General features: G+C 42.6%; 1 protein-coding gene across 1 annotated transcript in view; it reads left to right on the forward strand.

Moving 5' to 3' along the window:
• The first annotated feature begins 19,163 nt into the window (after positions 1-19,163).
• Positions 19,164-22,049, forward strand: part of CALD1 (caldesmon 1) — a 204,827-nt gene continuing 201,941 nt past the window's right edge. The window contains exon 1 of the mRNA XM_059471650.1: positions 19,164-19,427. The gene's annotated coding sequence lies outside the window, so the exon portion shown is untranslated. The remainder of the gene's footprint in view (positions 19,428-22,049) is intronic.

The following is a 22,049-nucleotide window of genomic DNA, read 5'->3' on the forward strand; positions in this document are numbered from 1 at the left end:
TGTGTGTTGGATTTCCTTTGTCCTGTCATTTCCTCTGGTGGCAACAGGGTTGATAATTAAGGTTGCCAAACATTAAAAATAAATCCTTAGGCTTGTGTACATCCTATATTGTTTTGTTAATAATTTTGTTGAACTTCAGCCCTGGAGAATGGTGGTGTTATTGTCCACACCAGAAGCGTTTCTCAGAATAGAATACCAAATGCCAGGTCACAAAGGGCTTGCTGAATCTCCAGTTAGGAAATAATCAGGTTTTCCACTGTAAGGTCTCAGGAAGGAGGAGGAGAGGATGCAGTTTGCCTCAGAAGTGCAGGGGCTGGCAGGGAGCTGGGGTTAAACTCTGACACTTTGCCACAGATTTAAGGATATGGGAAAACAGGAATGACTCTCAGTGTGGATTGAACTGGAGCTGCCAGACAACCTGCAGAAAATATCACTCCATCCATCAGTACAACCAGCAGCTCCCGCCCCAAGAGACCCTGCAGCTCTCCAGGTATTTCTGAAATGGTGGAAATCCATACTAAACCCTCTGTGCTGGTAATACCCAGGAGGAGTTTCTCCAGGGACTGAAAATGGCATTTATTTCAGCAAGGGAGAACCAACAGTGGCTACAAGAATCAAATCAGCTTCCTGCCATGGGTTTGCAGTAGCTGAGGTGTCCCTGCACTGTTGCATTTGTGGGGTGCCCTGCGGCAGGAAGGATGATGGATCTGACTCCATGTTCTCAGAAAGGCTAATTTATTATTTTATGATCTATATTATATTAAAGAATGCTATACTAAACTGTACTAAAGAATACAGAAAGGATACTTACAGAAGGGTAAAAAGATAATAATGAAAACTTGTAACTTTTTCCAGAGTCCTGAACACAGTTTGGCCCCAGTTGGCCATTGAGTCAAAACAACTCACTCCAGAATCCAATGGAACAATCACCTGTTGGCCAGCAATGTCCAACCACATTCCAAAGGAGCAAAACACAGGAGAAGCAAATCAGATAATTATTGTTTTCATTTTTCTCTGAGGCTTCTCAGCTTCCCAGGAGAAAAATCCTGGGCAAAGGCATTTTTCCAGAAAATGTGAATGCCACACCTGCACCACTGGTAACTCAAACCTGCCCATGGGGGCTGAGCTGGACAAGAGACACCAAAAATTCCTCCAGAAACAAAAGCAGCCTGAGCATGGTTTGTGTAGGTCTGTCAGCCACAGCATTGCTGAGGCTGGGAACCAGGGTGGCAAGAACCCTTCTCTGTTCGAAGACATTTACCATATCAAGGAATTCCCCCTGATTTTTGAATATTGCTCAAATCAGAGTAAATCCCTGTGATGTTTGAGCATTGCTCAGCCACTGAAGCAGAGCATTGACCTTGCTGGAATAAAAGGCAGGAGCTCTGTGGTTCTCCAAGGGCTCTAAATGAAATTGGGCTGTCCCAGTTCTGAAAGTCCCATTACAGAACTTTGGCACGCCTTCTACTATCTAGATGCTCTTGCTCCATCTAGTGAGGAAATTTATTGCTCATCCTTAGTGTTGGCTGTGGAGGAGGCCTAGGGAAAAATAACATAATTTATGCATCTGACCTATGCAAAGATGGGAATTACCCAGGAAGATTCTGGTTTTGATTTCGTTAGAAGAGTGAGAATGACAATGATTTTAGCTTACAGCGGCTCATTGACATATCTATTAAATTATTAAAAAAAAAGACTTGAGGGTTTTTTTTTAATGAACTTTCCCACGAAAATCTATTTATGTTTGTGTTCAGTGGGTGGATTTGCTTGTTATGTGAATTGAATGGAGGGGGGTAGGGCAAAGAGATAAAATGAAAAAAGTTGGTTTAAGGGGTTTAACTGTATCTGTTACACCCCATCTTTACTGTTCCTGTTCAGCAGCCGAAACACATTCCTCTTTCATAAAAGAAGGAGCACAAGGGCACCAGCTCACAGATTTTTGGTGCAATAAAGCTGTTTCTGAAGCCTGTGTGAGGGGTGTGTTCTGCTGGGCACTGAAGAGCAGGGACAAGGTGAGGGGCACAGAGATGCTCTCTGATGCCTGCCAAACTCTTTGTGAGCTCAGAGGGGTCAGGATTTGCCCATTCCTTCTTCTACCCTGCCTTGCCAGACACATTTCATGTCCTATTCCCCCTTTCATTTGCCCTTTCTCTTCCCAAAAGACATTTGTTCAAACCATGAGTGGAAAGCAGAAAGAACAGGTTAAAAAAGCAGACAAATAAATGGCATTTCTTGCTAGGACTTGCATTTTTGGGTACACAATAAGTGCCATTTTCTTTGGGTAGGAATTTCCTAATTTTATTTGAAAACTCCTGTTATTACTTCTGAGTTTGTTTATGCTCATGCAATAGATGCCATATATATATTGTGTGTGTATATATATATATATATATATATGATGTATATGTATATATATATACACCATATATACCATACATACACCATATATAAAATATAGACACCATATATTAAAAAGTATGTACATATTGTGCAAACACAAGCTGAAGACACAGGGCTGCCATGTCAGAAGGGATTTTTGGCTTTTTAAGTGAAAACAGTTTTTTAGTTTAAAAAAAAAAAAAGATTTAATAAAGAATGTTCCCTTCCTCCACCAAAAAAAAAAAAAAAACCAAAAAAACCCAACAAAAAAACCACCCCAAAAACCCAACCAAAAAACCCCCACCAAACAAAAAAATCAACAAAACCAAACATTAAAAGATATTATCTTCAGAGATAAGATGTTATCTACAGGGTGCCTGATGCACTGGTTCCCTCCGTGCAGTGCTCTGCTGTTAGATGTCCCTGGTATAATTCTTTTTGCATGGTCCCATTTTCATGTTTTCTGGCTGTCATCTTCAGTGCTATCATCAAAAATTCACATCTGACCCAATGAGCAGAATAACGTTTGCAGGTAAAGTTACAACAAAAATCAAAAACTGGCCTAGGGGAAGTCAGAATCTGCTTTCCTGAGCTAAGGAACTCATGCAGAAAGGCAGAGGGGAAGGATGCAGCAGAAGAAAAGTTCTGTATTAATTAGAAATTGTAGAAATCTGACAAACCAGTATTGTTTTTCCTCTAGGGCTATGCTAAATGCATTCCAATGGCAAAAGAGAGCATAAAACAAAGTGAGTGACTGCTGATTTTTTGACACCATGGAAGAGGAATGGATGCACTTTGGTGAAAAAACAGCAAAGAGAAGATTTGAAGCCAAAATCTCTGACCTTGGAGTCCTCTGATCAAGTTCAGGAGTTGGTGGGTGCCTTATGGACGATCTGTGCTGGTCCCAACCACTGCTGCCCCTGGTTGGCTCCTGAAATGTTGCCATGGGGTTTAGACAAAGGTAAATTCACTCTATTAGGGAAATGGGACAACAGGACTGAGAACTGCTTTTTAAAGCCCAAAAACTGCCCTGGAAGTTTTGTATTTATTGAATCAGTTTGCCTAACAGATAACCAGGCATTTCCTGCCATGAACACAAGGAAAGGCTTTCAGCTGTGCCTGGGAAAATGGGGCTGAATTAAAGGAGCTCAAGTGGTTCCTTGACAGAAGGAGGGAGGAAGATGGATGACAGGGAAAGGACAGTGAATTTATGGAGAAGAAAGCAAGATGTTACAGTGGGGTGGCAGCTACTGAGCAGACTTTGAGGTGTCTAATGTGTGTAATTTATCAAAGGCAAAAGAGACCGCAGAGCTTTTAAAAACATGTCACAGTTTCCTAAGTACAAATGAAGCAGCCCTCTGATGAGTTTTTCGGATCTCTGGTCCTTTGGAAGTGTCATGTTGGAGGACATTCGTTTCCCTAGAGCTGGCTTGTGTGTGCTGCCATGGGGGAACGGGAACAGGGACAGGGACAAGGGCTCCTCTGGGGACAAAACTCCTGAGGGCAGCTTTTCATGGAGTTCCATCTTTAATCTCTTGTGAGATACCCAGGTTCTTAGCTATAAAAAGCTCTTGATCCACATTGTCTGGGGGATCACTGCCATGGAGTGTGCCGACACTTGGGTTTCCTCTGGGACACTCCCAGCAGGGCTGGGGAAAGGAAATTTCAGGGAAAGGAAATTTCAAGGAAAGGAAATTTCAAGAAAATTGCAAGGAAGTTTCAAGGAAATTTCAAGGAAAGGAAATTTCAAGGAAAGGAAAGAAAAGTAAAGGAAATTTCAAGGAAGTTTCAAGGAAATTTCAAGGGAAGGAAATTTCAAGGAAAGGAAAGGAAATTTCAAGGAAAGGAAATTTCAAGGAAAGGAAAGGAAAGGAAATTTCAAGGAAAGGAAAGGAAATTTCAAGGAAAGGAAAGGAAAGGAAATTTCAAGGAAAGGAAAGGAAATTTCAAGGAAAGGAAAGGAAATTTCAAGGAAAGGAAAGGAAAGGAAAGGAAATTTCAAGGAAAGGAAAGGAAATTTCAAGGAAAGGAAATTTCAAGGAAAGGAAAGGAAATTTCAAGGAAAGGAAAGGAAATTTCAAGGAAAGGAAATTTCAAGGAAAGGAAATTTCAAGGAAAGGAAATTTCAAGGAAAGGAAAGGAAAGGAAAGGAAAGGAAAGGAAAGGAAAGGAAAGGAAAGGAAAGGAAAGGAAAGGAAAGGAAAGGAAAGGAAAGGAAAGGAAAGGAAAGGAAAGGAAAGGAAAGGAAAGGAAAGGAAAGGAAAGGAAAGGAAAGGAAAGGAAAGGAAAGGAAAGGAAAGGAAAGGAAAGGAAAGGAAAGGAAATTTCAAGGAAAGGAAAGGAAAGGAAATTTCAAGGAAAGGAAAGGAAAGGAAAGGAAAGGAAAGGAAAGGAAAGGAAAGGAAAGGAAAGGAAAGGAAAGGAAAGGAAAGGAAAGGAAAGGAAAGGAAAGGAAAGGAAAGGAAATTTCAAGGAAAGGAAAGGAAATTTCAAGGAAAGGAATTTCAAGGAAAGGATATTTCAAGGAAAGGAAAGGAAAGGAAAGGAAATTTCAAGGAAAGGAAAGGAAATTTCAAGGAAAGGAAATTTCAAGAAAAGGAAAGGAAATTTAAAGGAAAGGAAATTTAAAGGAAAGGAAATTTCAAGGAAATTTCAAGGAAAGGAAAGGAAAGGAAATTTCAAGGAAAGGAAATTTAAAGGAAAGGAAAGGAAAGGAAAGGAAAGGAAAGGAAAGGAAAGGAAAGGAAAGGAAAGGAAAGGAAAGGAAAGGAAAGGAAAGGAAAGGAAAGGAAAGGAAAGGAAAGGAAAGGAAGAAGGAAAGGAAAGGAAAGGAAAGGAAGAAGGAAAGGAAGAAGGAAAGGGAGAAGGAAAGGGAGAAGGAAAAGGAAAAAAGAAAAGCTGTGCTGCTTTCTCTGAAAGGAAAGGAAAAGGCTGGTCTTTTCCCAAGGTTTTCCACCCCACCTCACAATTCCTGCAGGATGTGGGAAGCTCCCAGGTGGGATTTGCCCTTTTCAGGAACTTTTTCCCAAGGTTGATGTGCTGGAATCACAGCCCAGATTGCCCAGAACCAATTGATTGTTGGCAGAATCCAGTTTAGTTCAGACTGTGCTTTAAACAAAAAAAGCCAACCCAAACCCCCAGGTAATTTGGTTTTCTTTCTTAGCACCCTTGACATCTATTCTAGAAAAAGAAAATAGAAACTAAATATGTGTAAAAAGCCATTTCCACCAAAGTTCAAAGGCAAATTATGGAGTTCAATACACTCTGTAGTTGAAAGGCCAAAAATTGCATTAAATTAAGATGGTGTATTTTATGTAGGGTGTGAGTTGGCACTAGAGATCATCTCCTTGCACCCTTTGCTTGTGGGCCCAGCCTGAGCACCAGGTCCAGTCTCAGCCTGATCCATTCAGGTCTTCATCTCTGCCTCAAGTCCCAGCTGGGGCTTGGCTTTTCAGCTTCAGAACACACAAGGGATGGGCTGATGTCTCTGCACTGTCCTGAACTTGGTTATGCATTTTGATTCAAATGTTCCTCTTTCAAAGAGTGAGCAGTGCAATTCCACACAGTGTCTTCGGATGCACTACAGAAGTGCAAATGGTATTGGCAGCCCACTGCTGTTATTTTTGCAGTTTATTTTAATTAGTAATCAAATATAATTTTTCAACTCTGTGTTTTTTATTCCATGTCTTTAATGTCTTCCAGATCCACTCCAGGTTCACTAGACTGGGTGGTAACAAAGTTTTAATTTTGATCCAGAGGAAGCTGCCATGCCCATTTTGAGCATTCATTATTTGCTTACTTTTGCTCTTTTATTTTTAGCTGTATTTTGTACTGCCTTTCTTTCTCTCTCTGTATTTAAAAATAATTTTAGACTTTTCATTATTATGTGGCATCGATTCTTGGCACTGAGGTTAAAGCCTGGAACTGAGCAAACCATGAAATTACTGCCTCAGCACAACCACTTGAAAGTGTCTGTCATGTACTTGGTGCTGTGTTTGTCAAAGCTCTGCTCACCCTTTGTGTAGCATCCTACAAAATGTATTCCTCATCCTACAAAATGTATTCCTCATCCTACAAAACGTATTCCTCATCCTACAAAACGTATTCCTCATCCTACAAAATGTATTCCTCATCCTACACAACGTATTCCTCATCCTACAAAACGTATTCCTCATCCTACAAATGTATTCCTCAGCCCGGGAAGAGGGAGGAAAAGAGAGGGTTGAGAACACCAGTCACTCATCATTTACCGGCTCCAGGATTTGCCTGCTGAGCCCTGACATGAAAAGTGTTCAAAACTTTTCCTTAAAAGTGAAATACTGCAAGCAAAACCCTCTTCCTTTTTGTATGTTCTGCCCCAGCAAGAAATTTGCTTTACCAGGAGGAAATGCAGCAGTAATGGCTGCTGATGCTTTGTTCAGTTTGCTGATGCTTTGTTTCCCTCAGAAATGCGCAGGATGGACAAAGTTGTGGGCTGGTGACTGATGTTCCATGCATGGAAACATCATGACTTTGTAATCCCATTCTCTGCATCTTTTTGAGAAGCTGGAAAAAGGGAGAGAAAGTCCCTTTGTAGAAGGAAGAGAGGTTCTTCAGTTTCCAGGTTACACTCTGTGCTTCAGGAGAACAACAAAGCTGCGATATTCCTGCTTGGCATAGGTGTTACAGGGAAACAGAGGCTTGGAAAAGCCTCTTAAAATCATCAAATCCAACAGTAAATCCAGCACTGCCAAGCCCACCACTAAACCACATCCACACACCCACGAAATCCCTCCAGGGATGGGGCTTGGATGAGCACTTCCCTGCTCAGGCTGTTCCAGAGCTTGCCAAGCCTTTCAGTGGGGGAATTTCCCCCAAAATGCCACAAGCACAAGCAGAGGTGTCTCAGCACAGCATTTTTGCCATTTCCACTTCCATTTTTCCATTTCTTCACAGCACTGGCAGTGCCTGTGGAGCAGCCAAGGGGCTCTGGGTGTCAGGATGGAAAACCCAAGGGGTAACACCACGGGCTGAGGCAACAAGGACCATTTCTAACCCTGAAAATCTCCATCAGTGTCATGGGACTGTGGCTTCATCCCTCCCCTGGCAGCAGGGTGGTGTCCCTAGTGAAGAACTTTGGTTTCTTGTCACTATCACATTTTCTGAAAAATGCTCTTTGCCCAGGATTTCTTCTCCTGGGAAGCTGAGAAGCCTCAGAGAAAAATGAAAACAATAATTATCTTATTTGTTTCTCCTGTGTTTTGCTGCTTTGCAATGTGGTTTGGACATTGTTTACCCACAGGTGATTGTTTCATTGGTTAATGTGAATTGTTTTAACTTAATGACCAATCATGGTCAGGCTGTGTCAGACTCTGGAGGGAGTAATGAGTTTTCATTATCATTCTTTGTAGCCTTCTGGCTGTATCCTTTCTCTATTCTTTAGTATAGCATAATATAATAATATAATATAATATAATATAATATAATATAATATAATATAATATAATATAATATAATATAATAATAAATTAGCCTTCTAAGAACATGGAGTCAGATTCAATCATCTTTCCCCTCGTTGGGGTTGCCTGCAAATTCAAGTTTTTGCCCAGCAGACCCAGCCCCTCCTCTGGAAGTGCTCCTGGCCAGGAGCAGAGCCAGGATGGGGAGAAGCCAGGCTGGCACAGCAGGCAGCTGGCAGCAAGGAGGCCTCATGTTCACAGAGAATTGCATTTTTCTTGATGTTAAATTAATATACAATGGGGTGTTATGGATGTTCCTTCTACATCTCGGCCACAGTCAGTTGTTCATGCCAAGTATAATAAAAATGTTTTCTAATCTTGATGGAGTTCTCCCTGACATCTTATGTTTCACTGTCTTCACTGTCTTCCAGCACTTTTCTTTCTATCAAGATTCTTGTGTGTCTTGGCTTTCATAATCTCTATTCCTTTTTAAGGCTTTCTTTAGCTGGTTGCAAAGTGCAGGTTGACTTTTTGTTTTTCCTTTGTTAACATGTTTGTTTGTTTACAGAGGAACAGTGAGGGAGCGCTTGGGGAGGATCTCTGCTTCTTTCTTTTGGTTTAATTTTCTGTCCATTATTTTGTATCACCTCCCCCTTTCTGTGCTGTGGAAACCTGTCAGGATCTCTGGATTGATGACAGCACTGCCTGACTCGTGCCAGGTTCCCCTGTCCTGTGTCCTTTCCCTCTGATTCTTTGCAAAACAGAATAACTTCAGCCTTGCAGGTTGTTGGATGTGCAAGGTCCTAAAAAGCAGCAGGTGAATCCATGCAAAATAGAGATTTTTCCCTAAAATCCAAGCCACAACTGGGTAGATGCTTCTGCCAAAAGCACCAAAGCAGAAAAGCCAGAGAATTATAAAGGGGACAGCTGTAAAATGTGGGTTCTCCACATCTTTGTGGAGAGTGATGAGAAGGGGAAGTTTGAAAAAATGTTGTGATTAAAAATAGCTTATAAAAATTCCTTGTCCTGTTATAGACCCAAATTGGTCCAAATCCTTGTCTTTTCTTACTATTTTCTTCTCTAGTGCACAAGCTGAGGGAGGTTTCAAATAGCTCAAATACTTCCAAAAGATTGGAAAACCTGGAAACATTTTTCCTGTACATTTTATGTGAAAACTTTCTGGTGTTTTTTCCTTTTCACTGCTGCTGACTGGAAAAGCTTTACCCTGGAATAATGACCTGTGCCCTGCCTTGTGCAAGCTCCTGAGTCACTTCTGAGCCCATATATAGGGATCATTCCCTTTCCTCTGGACAGGAGGCAGTCCCACTCTGCACAGGGGAAGTGAAGAGGCATTTCTGCTCTGGAGTGGCAGTGGAAAGTCTGAGCAATGTGATTACCTCAGCCATCATTTACAGGAGCACCCAGGGCTCCCTCTCAGCAAACAAATGTGTTTAATGGCCAGGGATGTTCAGAATGTCTGTGCAACACGTGGGCTGGAGGACAAGCCTCCTCTTCCCCTGAGAAGTTGATTTAAAGTGGCAATAAGCAGATTGGGAGGCAAAAGGAAGATCAAAGGATGCTAAATACTGCAGCTGTTTTCTGAGGTATTTTGCTCAAAATATCTGATATAATATCTGATATCTGATCCTCTGCTTGGTGGAGCTGATGGCCACATAAAATACTGCTCCATGGGTCACTGGGGCCAGGATGCTGGAGGTAACTTTGGGATTAGTCTTTCTTGCTAACCATCTGTCTGCCATCACCAATAACCCTCCCAATCCTTCACCATCCAGGCTCTTGCTTGATCTCCGAGCAAAACTGATTGTTTGAAATGGTAAAGTCATTCATCAGCCGTTCCTAAAGCCAGATTTGGGGGAGAAGAAAGAAAGGAAAGAAGAAAGGAAAGGAAAGAAGAAAGGAAATTTCAAGGAAAGGAAAGGAAATTTCAAGGAAAGGAAATATCAAGAAAATATCAAGGAAAGGAAAGGAAATTTCAAGGAAAGGAAAGGAAATTTCAAATAAATTTCAAGGAAAGGAAAGGAAAGGAAAGGAAATTTCAAGGAAAGGAAAGGAAATTTCAAGGAAAGGAAATTTCAAGGAAATTTCAAGGATATTTCAAGGAAATTTCAAGGAAATTTCAAGGAAAGGAAAGGAAAGGAAATTTCAAGGAAAGGAAATTTCAAGGAAAGGAAAGGAAATTTCAAGGAAAGGAAAGGAAATTTCAAGGAAAGGAAAGGAAAGGAAATTTCAAGGAAAGGAAATTTCAAGGAAAGGAAATTTCAAGGAAATTTCAAGGAAATTTCAAGGAAATTTCAAGGAAAGGAAAGGAAAGGAAAGGAAAGGAAAGGAAAGGTTAGGTTTTATGGTTTTCTTTGTAAGAAAGAGGCTGCTGAGACAGCAGGGGCTGCCTGAGAGTGTCCAGGGCCAGGCAACACTGCTTTAGTGTGTGTCTGAATATAGAAATGGGCTCTGGCACGAGCAGAGAACAAGGAAGGAGCATATCTAAAGCTGGTTCACCTCAGCCTCTGCCTGTTTCTTTAGACAATTGTTCTTTCCTCTCAGACCAGGAGCATTGCTCACTCCTTCCCTGTCCAGCTGTGATTCTTGTCCTTATCAGTGGGAAAACACTTGTCCCCTGCCCAGCAAACACTGCTGTGGCAAAACATCTTCAGGGCAGAGAGGGACAGCTTTAATGCCTGCTTCATGTGAAGGTTTTTCATGAGCAGTGCTTCCCCTTTGGACAAGAGGATGGCATTTTTGGCTGCAATCCAGAAGCACTCAGATACCCAAAGGCGACACAAGCTCACTGTCAATAGGAGCATCACACAAGTCTGAGTGAGGAGGGGACAAGAAAGGAGATTGGGAGGTGGGGATTTGTGCCATTCACATTCCCTCTCTCAGGGTTTTTTCCTAGAGAACCAAAAGAGAAGAAAGAGAGAACAATTCTTATCCCTACTTGCTGCTCCTGTTGTTTTTGCACATGTAGAAAGTGTTAAGAAGATTGTTCACCTGAAGTGATTTGTCAAGTGATTTAGATCCTGCTAAAGATTGCTTCGTTTCCTTTGCCAGTCACTGTGTCCTGGCTGTCTAGGGACAGCCACAAGTTTTCTTTAGTATTATTATCAGTATTCATATCAAATTTAGTATAGTATAGTATAGTATAGTATATAACTTTTTAATATAATATAGTATAATAAAGCTCTTGTTCAGCATTCTGAATCAATAGAGTCAGATACCCTGCATCAGGGGCACCCTGTTTTTTAGGGTTTGTGGGGTGAGAGGCTGTAAGCAGTGAAATGAGGACAAGACATTTAGAAGCAGCAAACAATTCTGGTTTGGTTTCTGTTGTCTGTTTTGGTCAGGAGCAGAGTTGTGTGTTTGGAAGATAAAGCAAGCCCTGAGGAGAGGGAGCTGATCCAGCTCCATGGGTGGTGTCAGCCCTTCCCTGGCTGCAGAGCAGGGCCAGCCCTGTACAATGGGGAGCATTTCTGTGCGTGTGTTTGGGCTGTAAACCTTGCCATGTGCTCTGCCCCAAGGGATGAATGCTGGCTGCCCTGCAATGATCAGCTCCCAGAGCAGAAAGGCAGCTACCAGTGAGCCCCTGTGTGAAATGCACTCCAGCAGGGTGAGTGGGCTCAGCTCCTTGCTGTAAATGATGAAGCTGATGGAGGGGAACATTTGGGCTCTTCAGATGCAGCTCATGAGTTTGCCAGCCCTGGTGGAATGCATACCTGGATAATTTTTTTGTTTATTTTTTTTGTTTATGTGTTTGGTTTTTAGCTTCAGCTGGCAGGGTGGTAACTGGCTACTTCAACAGGGGTACACACAGTCTGGATTTCTGCCAGTTTCTTTTGGATAGTTGTATGAAACTGCACTTTAAAAATACCTACTGCTCTGCACTGCTCTGTGGCAGCAACCTCTGCTATTCCAGGCTTTGCAGTGTGTGTGCTGTAGCCACGTTTAACTAATAACTTAATTTAAAAGCTGATGAGCAATTTATTTCACCCTCTGTAGCCAGGAAATAATGATGATCAGCAGTTTTATTGAAAGGATGGCTTGGACTCTGACTCCTTTTGCTGCAGGTTGTAGGCTTGCCAGCCCAGTTACTTTCTGCAAAAAACAGCTGATTGTTTTTCTTGGCAGTTCAGTGGCCCAGTCAGCTCTGGACATCTGGCTGATGCATGATTCCAGATCAATTGGTGCACCTGTAATAGCTCAGCTTTGAAAAGTGGCTGCTGCACACTCATGGAGGTGTCAGGGTGGGTGTTTTGGCTTGCTGTGTGTGAGCAGGCTGGTCCTGCCTGCTGGTATCTGACCAGGCCTGAGCTGGGTGAGTGCTGTGTGGCAAAACTGCTCAGGATTCCAGCTGATGGAGCCACAATCCCAAATATTCCATCAGGACAGGCTCAATCAGGAATACACAGACACTTCTGCTGTTGCCGTTCAGCTCTTTTTTTGTGGGCAGGTGAAAAGTGATCCAGAGCTTGCTAATCCATGAGCACTCAGTGAAAATTTCCTTAATTAGAATGTCAGATGTGTTTCCTAATGAGGTCTTGCAAAATGAACACTCATTTTGCATCTAAGTGACACAGCCAAGAGATATGAATCTTTTAATGCCTGTACAGCTCAAGCTCAAAAGCAAATCCCAGTCCCCAGAATGAGATGTGCTGCCATCTCAAAGCTGTGACTTCACATTTCCATCCATTGTGTTGAAAACCTGTTGCGCTGTGGGACAAAAAACACTGCTCAGAAGGAAGAACAATGCTTGAACAAAGACTTTTTTCCCCTGCTGTCCTTAGGACACATTTAAGAGCTCCAGCTGAGCAGAGAGCAGTAACTGGTGTTATTGTGGTGTTCTGTCTCTGAAATGCCTGATAGCCCTGGCACTCTCATTTGAGATTGTGTCACTGGGGAGAAGCTGACATGCAAGTAATTTTTCTTAAATGCTGCTAGGACTTATACCCGTCCCTTCTCTTCAGCATGATCACTTATTATTTCTTCATTAGCCAGTTCTTATAATTATTGTGGAACCAAATTCCTTAGCCTATATAGTTTGACTATACCAGTGTGGTCCAACAAATACAGGTCTCTCATATGGTGCATTTTAAAAGCAAATGCATTTATATTTACACAAAGCATTTGTACTAGGTAAGAAAACAAGAAAACAGTGAGAGAAACCAGTGGACTTTATAGGCAGTGGAGGAGGAGTGCTTGGAGCTGGCATTAGGTGAAGAGTGAATGGCTGCTGGTCCCTTGGGAGTGTGTAAGGCTGAAATTATTAAACAAGATTGCAAATCAGTCAATCTCCATTTGTGTGGAGGTCTGGGATGAAACTGCAGGTGAGTCCAGGTGAGTCTCACCACCTGCTCCTTCTCCATGGGGTGGCTGCAGGGCTCAAAATTGTGGGTTTCACCTCCCCCTCTCTCATAAAGGCTCATCCTTTGTTTCTCCCTGCATCTATTAGCCAAAAAGACACTATCTCAAGTGAAAACACATTCCATTATTGTAGCTCTGCTCCTTGGAATGTTATGACACATCCCCCAAATATCAGCTTTGTTAACTGTCAACAAATTAGTGTCCTCTCACTCCCAGCATGTGCTCTCATGGGTCCTCTTGGCTCCTGCCCTCACAGAGAGCAGGACCAAGGCTGCAGTCCAGGGAACACTCCCTCTCCTGACCTTCTGTCCCAAAATTCTCCTTCTTGCCAGCTGAACAGTGGGACAGCATCCCATCAGCTAGGGAAGCTTCCTCTCCCTCTCCAGCATCAGGAGAAAATGGCTGGCACTCAATTTATTCACTGCTGCCAGCAGAACTGGAGGCAAAAGCTGTTGGGCCCAGTCCTGAACCAGCTTGGTGTCACAGACAGATTTTATGGAAAATCTTTTCTTTAGGATTTTTCCTCCTGAGAAGCTGAGAGACCTCAGGAACAAAATGTAAACATTGATTATCTGCTGCTGTGGAATGCAACAGGTTCATCTGTGATTGGTCTCATGTGGTTGTTTCTAATTAATGGCCAATCACAGTCAGCTGGCTCGGACAGAGGGTCTGGGCCACAAACCTTTGTTATCATTCTTGCCTAGTCTATTCTTAGCCAGCCTTCTGATGAAATCCTTTCTTCTCTTCTTTTAGTATAGTTTTAATGTAATATATATAATAAAATAATAAATCAAGCCTTCTGAAACATGGAGTCAGATCCTCATCTCTTCCCTCAACCCGAGACCCCTGTGAACAGTCACGAGTTTTCTACACCAACCTTGGTGAGTTTTCTGCACCATCCTACTGAGTTATGGCTGGACAAAGGGCTGAGCCTGTTTTGCCCCAGCAGATGAGCCACAGGACCCCCTTTCCCCCTTTCAAGTGGCCCACAGGCTCCCCTTGGAATCCTGGTGCTGAGCTGGGAAAGGGCTGAGGGTGGCTCTGCTCCCTGCACTGCCAGAGCTGGGGCTCATCTCAGGCTTTAAATCCCTATCAGGGATCCCAGGATGTGGCTCTGGCAATTATAAACCAGGCACTTCAAATCACATGGTTAGAATTTAGGTAAACACTCAGGGAGAAACCAAGGCACGTCCCCCAGATGCAGTGTCAGAGACACCATTTAAGGGAAATGAGAGGGAAAACAGCTTTGCTCCAGCCCAAGGCTTGTCCCAAAGGTGTCCCAGCCCGCAGCTCCAGGCACTGGCAGCAGCAAGCTCAGCCTTGCAGCCAATGCTTCACTCCATTCTGCCTGCAAAATTAAGGCGCAGCTTCACTGCTGCCCCAGGGCGTGCCAGGCAGCTGAAGGAACTCCTGTGTAGGCCCGAGGTCAAGAAATTAACTGAATTCATGTTAATAAATTAACTAAATTAATATATTTAGGTCAATAAATTAACTAAATTAACATATTAACTGTGCAATGGATCTGTACTTTCTGCTTGCTCCTGAAGATGGTGAGCAAACTTAAAAAAAAAAACAAAAAACCCCCAAAAAACAAACAAACAAAAAACCCCCAAAAACAAACAACCCCCCCAAAACAAAAACAAAACAAAAAAAACCCAACCAAAAAACCCCAACCAAAAACCAAGCAACAACAACAAAAAAACAAAACAAAACACCAAAACCCAACAAAGCTCCAAAAACCAAAGTGAAACAAACAAAAAACCAAACGACCAAAAAACTCCTCCCGTAAAAAAAAAAAACACATTGAGAACCCCTCTGAATTTTCTTGCTTAGAGATCTGAATTTCAGAAGCAGATGTACCATATCTGAATTTCTAGGGGACCTCCAAGCATTCAGACTGACCATAACAGTTCAGCAGAGCAAATGAAGGGGAATTGGGCATGCTTGTTAGTCAGCTCTGCTTTTTCACCCTCACTCTGATTGTCCATCCTGCCTTTTCTCCTCTTTTGAAACACACAAGGTAAATTTAGGGTGAATTAAGGCATGGAGGAAATGTTTTTGGGTTGTGTTTATTTTTTTTTTTAATTTTAATTTTATCAATTTTAATGCCAGTCTTTCTTTTAAAGTATAGAAAATGCTGCACACTCTCCTGTGAAGCCAGTTTACACTAAAGTCAAAGCCTTGCAAATATTCAATTAGGAGAGCAGTCAAGTATGTGGGATTAAGTTGTTTATATGGATGTTTGCAGAAGCAGAGTGTGAGTTCACAGGCAGGCATGGGAGCTTTGCTTTCCCAGCTGATCCATAAAAAGGGTCAAACAGAATGTTCTGATAAATGTAGCACAATTACAGAAAAAGCCAGCTAGCCCCAACCCAGTCCTGACTGGAGCTCCCAGCACCAATTCCCAGTTGTTTATCAAAGTTAAGCTGGAGGCTGATGAGTTTGCAGGATGTGCAATTTAAAAACAATCTCAGAGCCTTCCCTGGGCAGCACTGCACATCTCCACACTGCCATGTGCAGTTGGGAGCTAAGAGCAGATTCTGCTTTCAGTAAACAAAGAGCTCCCACTGATCACCCAGAAGCAGCTCTGGTGTGAGCAGCAGTGGAAGAGGCCCCATGGAATGAGGTCTGAAGGTCCAGGGTAGCATCATTCCCTGGAATTTTCTGCATTTCCTCCTCTTTGTTTCTGCTTCTGGCACCAAATTCCTGAGAGAAGCTGGAGAAGAGTTCTGGCGTTCAAACCCATGGCTAAAATGTGGAGGTGAAAAAAATACTTATTATGAGGCATTCAGAACAAAAAAAAAAGGGCTAAAATGTGGAAGATAGAGGAGAAAATTAACTCCTCTTATGAGGAGAAGCAAATGCTTTCTCAGCTCCAGACAGAATTTTGGTGAGGACTGTTGGAATGTACAGTGGGAGAAAAAACTGGGCAAAAGAGTAAAAGGTGAAAAGAAGAGAATTTAATGCAATTATATTTCCAAAATTTAATTTGGGAGTGGTAAAATTTTGGCAATAAATTTCTCCAGTCTCTCAGGAAAGAGAGAGGAAGCAAGGACTGCAGTGCTCTGGAAGTGCTTGGTGCCTGCTTCCCTCATCTGCTTTCTGTGCTGGTCAGGACAGGGACACAAGAAGCCATCAGCAAACAGGAATTTACCCAACCCCAGTGGGCCAGAAGCAGGAGTGGCTGAATTATCACTGATTTTTTTCCCCTCTGATTAACTAGCATAAATTCAAGAAATCCCTTACACCCTTGTATTTTTTTAGGGTAGTTTCTTTGTACAGGTTATGCTGTTGAGAGTGTGCAACTGTTGTCTTTTGGGATGAAAGTTGCTGTGTCAGTGCAATTTGTTGCTTTTTTCCTTGAATTTAAGCACTGATATCTGTGCTGGAATTATTAATAGACTGAATTGTCCAAACAGGGATTCTTCACCCCTCCTGCTGCAGAATACAGGCTGTGCTCCTGTTGCTACAGCATATACTGCTAAGTTACAGCTAGTACAGTCTGTTTTTCACTAAGTGCATCAGTGAACAGTTTAAACAAAGTTTAAAAAAGAAAAAAAAAAAGTACTGGCAACAAAGAGATGACTTATCATTTGCAACTTTAAAAAGGAGCCTGCAGCTATAAGAATCTGGAAATAATATAAACTTAACCCACAGGACTGTTGCATTGGTTTTAGAAGAGCTTACTTTAAAGCTGGTATGTGGGCTCACTAAGAGACTGAGTGGTTGGCAAGGATGCTAGCAATTTATGGAATGTGTCTTTGGAAAGGATTAAAGCAGAAAACATGTTGCTTCTTACCAGCTCTGGGCTGGGAATATAGCTCTGGGGGGCGAGTGCTACATTTTAAGCATCCAGTATGTAAGGCTTTTAGAGAATAAACTTTTTTTTCTTTCCTTGCCCTGCTGCTTGGGATCAAATTGAGTCCAGACAGGATAGACTAAAAATCATTCCCATCTGAGGTCCAGGGAAAGGTCAGGAGCTGCAGCAGAGCTGGCAGGGCTGGAGCAGATCCCAGCTTGCGTAAGGGCTGCTTGTGAGCTGCCCAAGATCACAGTCAGCATTTTAGCCCAGTGTTCCAAGCCTCACAGAGTTCTGCCTGCTCATTTTGACCCTCTAAGCTGCTTTTTGTACCCAAGTAAAAGCACAATTAAAACTGAAGCCTGAGAGCCCAGTCAAAATGCAAAATCTCTATGGCTTGGTTGGGAATCTTTCATTTTCTACTTTTATTTTCCCTGTTATGAGTCTTTCTCTGCCTTAAATACTCATGGTCCAGCCTCTTCTTCCTGTGGCACTCCCTGTCCCAGGCTGTGCTGGAAAAGCCAGTGAGGAATGTCTCTGAGTAGCACCACTTCCCTCTGACAGAGATTCCCTGTTCCTGATGAACCCACTCCACATTTTCCCTGTTTGTGGGTGGGTGTGGTGCTGCATCTGCAAAAAACTGAGAGAGGACTTGCTGCCAAACCCAGCTTTGTGCCCAGCGGGGAGGAGAAGAGAAGATGGTGCTGTTCTTAGCTCTGACATCTATCAGAAAGGGCAAAGATCTCTTCTAAACAATCTGTCTGTCCAGCTGCTGCCTCTGGCTATGCAGTGGCCAGGGTTATTGGGCATCTCAGAGTCCAAAATGTTTGCAAGGTTACAGCCACTCCCACAAGGTGAGGAAATAGGACACAGAGGCCTAAAAGGTGTTGGAGATAACTTCCAAGGGGGTACAATGTCTCTTTTGCTGGAAGCATATCTGCAGGGACAGCCCTGGTGTGGTGGAGTTTGAGGGAAGAGATGAGAATCTTGACTCCATGGTTCAGAAGGCTGATTTATTATTTTATGATATATATTATATTAAAAAAATGATATATTAAACTATACTAAAGAAAAGAGAAAGGAGACATCAGAAGGCCAGCAAAGAAAGGAATGGAATGATAATAAAATCTTGTGACTGCTCAGAGTCCTGACACAGCTGGACCTGTGATTAATTAATCATTAATTAAAAACAACCACGTGAGACCAATCAAAGATGCACCTGTTGCATTCCACAGCAGCAGATAATTATTTTTTACATTTCGTTTCTGAGGCTTCTCAGCTTCTCAGGAGAAAAATCCCAGCGAAGGGATTATTCATAAAATGTGTCTGTGACAGCCGTGGTTGATGGGGCAGTGCAGGGTGATGCCAGGCTGTGTGCCATCTGTGTTACCTGCTACTTGTCAACACCCTGGGGGTGAAACCATGGGTGAGTCTGACCCTCGGGTGCAGAGCTGGGGGCTCTGGATGTGCAAGATCACACCAGTGGGTCACAGTCATTTTGGAGAGCTCCCACTACTGTGGGGATTTCTTAACAGGATCCTTCCCCTCAGAGATTTTGTGGTTTTCTTTCTCTCCAACCATTCATGAGACCCAGAATCCAGTCCTGTACCACGAGGATGTGAGACAGGATGGGCTCACTTTAGGAGTGATCGATGCCTCTAGAATTTGCACCAAATGGCTGGAATGTCTTTGTAGTCTCACTTTGAAATCTTTGATGTCTTACTGGATGTGACAGGGTTTGTGTATGACTCAATTTTATCTGTTTAGTAAGCAGTCTGACATGCTTTATTTGACAATGAGCATGTACATCAGTGCCATAAAAGCATGATATCACATACTTATTGTGAGGGTCTCAGAACAAAAAACATGGTTAAAACTGGGAGGTGAACACCTCTTTCTTCTTCAAAGTGAAAATCCTAAAATTCTCCTTTTGGGAATAAGTGAATTTCCTTCCAAATGAATTGCATTCTATTGAATGCTCACCTTTTTTCCCCCCATATTGCTTTTGCTGATGAAGTGCCAGAAAAGGTAACCCCAGCTGTTCATTGTTAGGGTCCTAATTGGCTCTGATGGCCCTGATCAGCTTCACCTGAGTCCTACCTGCACTCCCCTGGGCACAGGAGCCCTATTTAAGCTCAGCCCCAGTAAGGGACTGTTGGTTGCCAGCCTTGCACTTGGATTTTCCTCCTGAGCTGCTGTTGGCTGTGTGGTTTTGGTGGCTGTTTCCTGCATGGGGTTCTCCAGGATGTGTTGTACATTTCCAGCTCTCCGATTCTGCTGCTCTTGAGAGGATTCCTGGATGGATTCTGAGCTTGCTGTGCCTGGAGCTGTTGATGGGCCCTGGGCAGCATCCCCAGAGCTGCCTGATCTGTGTCCTGCCTCCACTGCTTTGTCTTCAGCATTTGGGAAATTCTGTGCTCAACTGCTTCACAAAGGTAAGAGGAAACTGAATAGATTGGAATTAACCTGGTGATGATAGAATTTGCAAAGCCTGGTTGTGTTTTTATGACCTTCCTCTATAATTCAATGATTATGATGTTTTGAAGCTATTTTCCATTTCCTTCTCCCCCACAGAATATCTGCACCCTTGCCTTTGTGTGTCCCTCAGTTACTGGCCTGAGTGAAAGGCAATAATGTGTCTGGTTTGTGTGCTCTCACCTACCTGAAAAAGGTCAAGCAGCACCAGATAACTTATGCTGCAATATTTCTCTTGGGATGGGTGCAGGTAACTTGCAGAAATCATCATAAGTGCAGTTGTAAAGGTGTTAGGACAAAACAAGGAAGGTTTGAGATGAAGTTCTTTTGAGGTTTGCACCTGAAGGGCCTTAGGAGCTCAGTGAGATGAGTAGCTGCAATCTCATTTTGTGGCCCTGGGCAGACCCTTTGGAGAAGGGTAATTCCGGAAGGCTGAGCTGGCTCATGTGGAGTTCTGGGTTCAAGGACCAAGCTGCTCCTCCACTTTTTCTTCTTCTGTGGCTTCAGTGCTCTTATGACCCCTGGTAAGCTTTCTGGAAGAGAACCTGAAGCCAATTAAGAGGGTCATTTTTGTGGCATTGGGTAAATGGGAGATGGAATTTCTCCCCATTTATGTAAACAGAGGTCTGGCAGCAGCTGGAGCCCACTGCTGGAAAATCAAGGGGGAGAGGTCTGAAATGGGTTTCAGAAGAAACAGATTTGTTTAAAATGAGGGCTTACAGATCTGTGTGCCTAGATAAGAAACCTGTGCCTTCACATATTCTGTTCTGGCCCTTAGTTGTGAGGTAGGACTTCAGGCATCTGACCCTGTGGGTAATTTTCAAAGCTGTGTAAAGACATTTAGTATGTAATGCCCCGATACTCTGCCTCCTATTCCTGCACAACTAATAATGTGACCTTTGATTGATTGGATGCCATCATTGCCTCAGGAAGGGGATTCTTATGTTGCCTTTTGTGTTATGATGTAACCACAGGCCTTCTGGTTTATTTTGGCAATGGTTTGGACTTAAAGAAAGCCTGGTTAATTTGAAATTAAAACAATTGGGTCCTTTATCCTATTTATAATTGGTTTTGCAGTAGTTGCTTGCTTATAAAGGTGATTTCATGTCCATTGGGGGTGGTTCGTAACTGCATGGGTTGACATGATTGAATTTGATCATTGATGGATTTCTGGGTTCCAAATCCAGATCTGTGCTCAATTCTGTTGTCCAGACTGAGATATAGAAAGGTGTAACAGTGGGTTTATTCAATATTGACAGCACTGAACATTCCACTATCATGAGTCAGACTCCTCCCAAATTCTGTGCTTGGTTTAAGTTAATGAGACTTAGAAAAATATTGAGTTATCCATTTTTCCCCTCTGCAATAGTATGACCATAATTTCCAATGAAACCTGTAATTCTCCCATGAGCTTTTGTTTCCAGGTGCTCTAAAATATTGCCAATTATTGAAAAACTTGAAGTAAAATGTTATTAGTCCTTATGTTTTTAAGCTAGAACAATGGACCTGTTAAAATATTTATCGTTAATGTTAGGGCAGCCTGTGGGAATTGGGTTTGAGAGTTTGATTCAGACTTTATTTCATACATTTATTTATGCTCTTACTAAGTAAGCAGTGATTGCTGCAGAGCTGGGAGGTGGGTTGGGTCTGATACCTCTGCATTTTATTGGCTGAACTGTGAGCTGTGGCTGTGGACAGCAAAGAATATTTTCATTTTTTGTTTAGCATAGTGTACATCTGATGGTCTGCTAAATGTTTCTCAGTGTTTATGCCATGGTACTCTGCCCTCTTGCTGCCCCTGTCCTGAAAGCATTACCAGCTCCCCATTTTTAGTGCTGAGATGCTGATTTCATTTAAACAGAAAACTTAGAAGCCTCGGTGACCAGGATGCTTGCCCAGATCAGGCAGTAAGGTGATTTTTATTTTAATGGCAGTGCAAATTGTGGGACTCCTGAGTTGCAAGGTTCCTTTACACGGGGAACAATTTTCCCACCGTGCTGAAATACCACAGAAATTGGTGGAGGCTTCCCTCAGCTGTTTGTGTTCTTAGAGGATGACTTTTCTCTAAGCACACACGGGATTCACTCAAGAATTAGCAAAAATTATTCAGGAGCTAACCAGATGATAGGTAATTCTACCTGAAGCAACAGTAACTTCTGTGAAACCATCTTAAGAAAAGTGTTCCTGTTTCTCCTTCTCTACAGCAGAATGTATCCTCACAGGAATAGGACGCTGCTGTTTTCAGTTTATCAACAGTGTGTGCTCAGATGCTGGTATCTTTTTTACATGTGAGTTTTATTTCAGAGGACTTTGCTAATTCTTCATTCTCTTTCTTTTCAAACCAGACAAACCCATATAATCAATCTCAGATTCAGTGTTGTGCTTACCTGCTGCCGCCCAAACCCATAGACTCTGTTTGCCCTCGAGCTTTTTGTCTTTTGGCAGCTGCTCTCATTCCAATTACAAAATATCCTCGGAAACTCAATACCTCATTTTTCTATTATTTAAATCATGGCTCACATTGTAGCTCCGTGAATTCAATTAAAGCATTTCCTTACACACGTGGTGTCCATGTGGATAGG

This window comes from Ammospiza nelsoni, chromosome 5, assembly GCF_027579445.1.
Source record: "Ammospiza nelsoni isolate bAmmNel1 chromosome 5, bAmmNel1.pri, whole genome shotgun sequence".
Lineage (NCBI taxonomy): Eukaryota > Metazoa > Chordata > Aves > Passeriformes > Passerellidae > Ammospiza > Ammospiza nelsoni.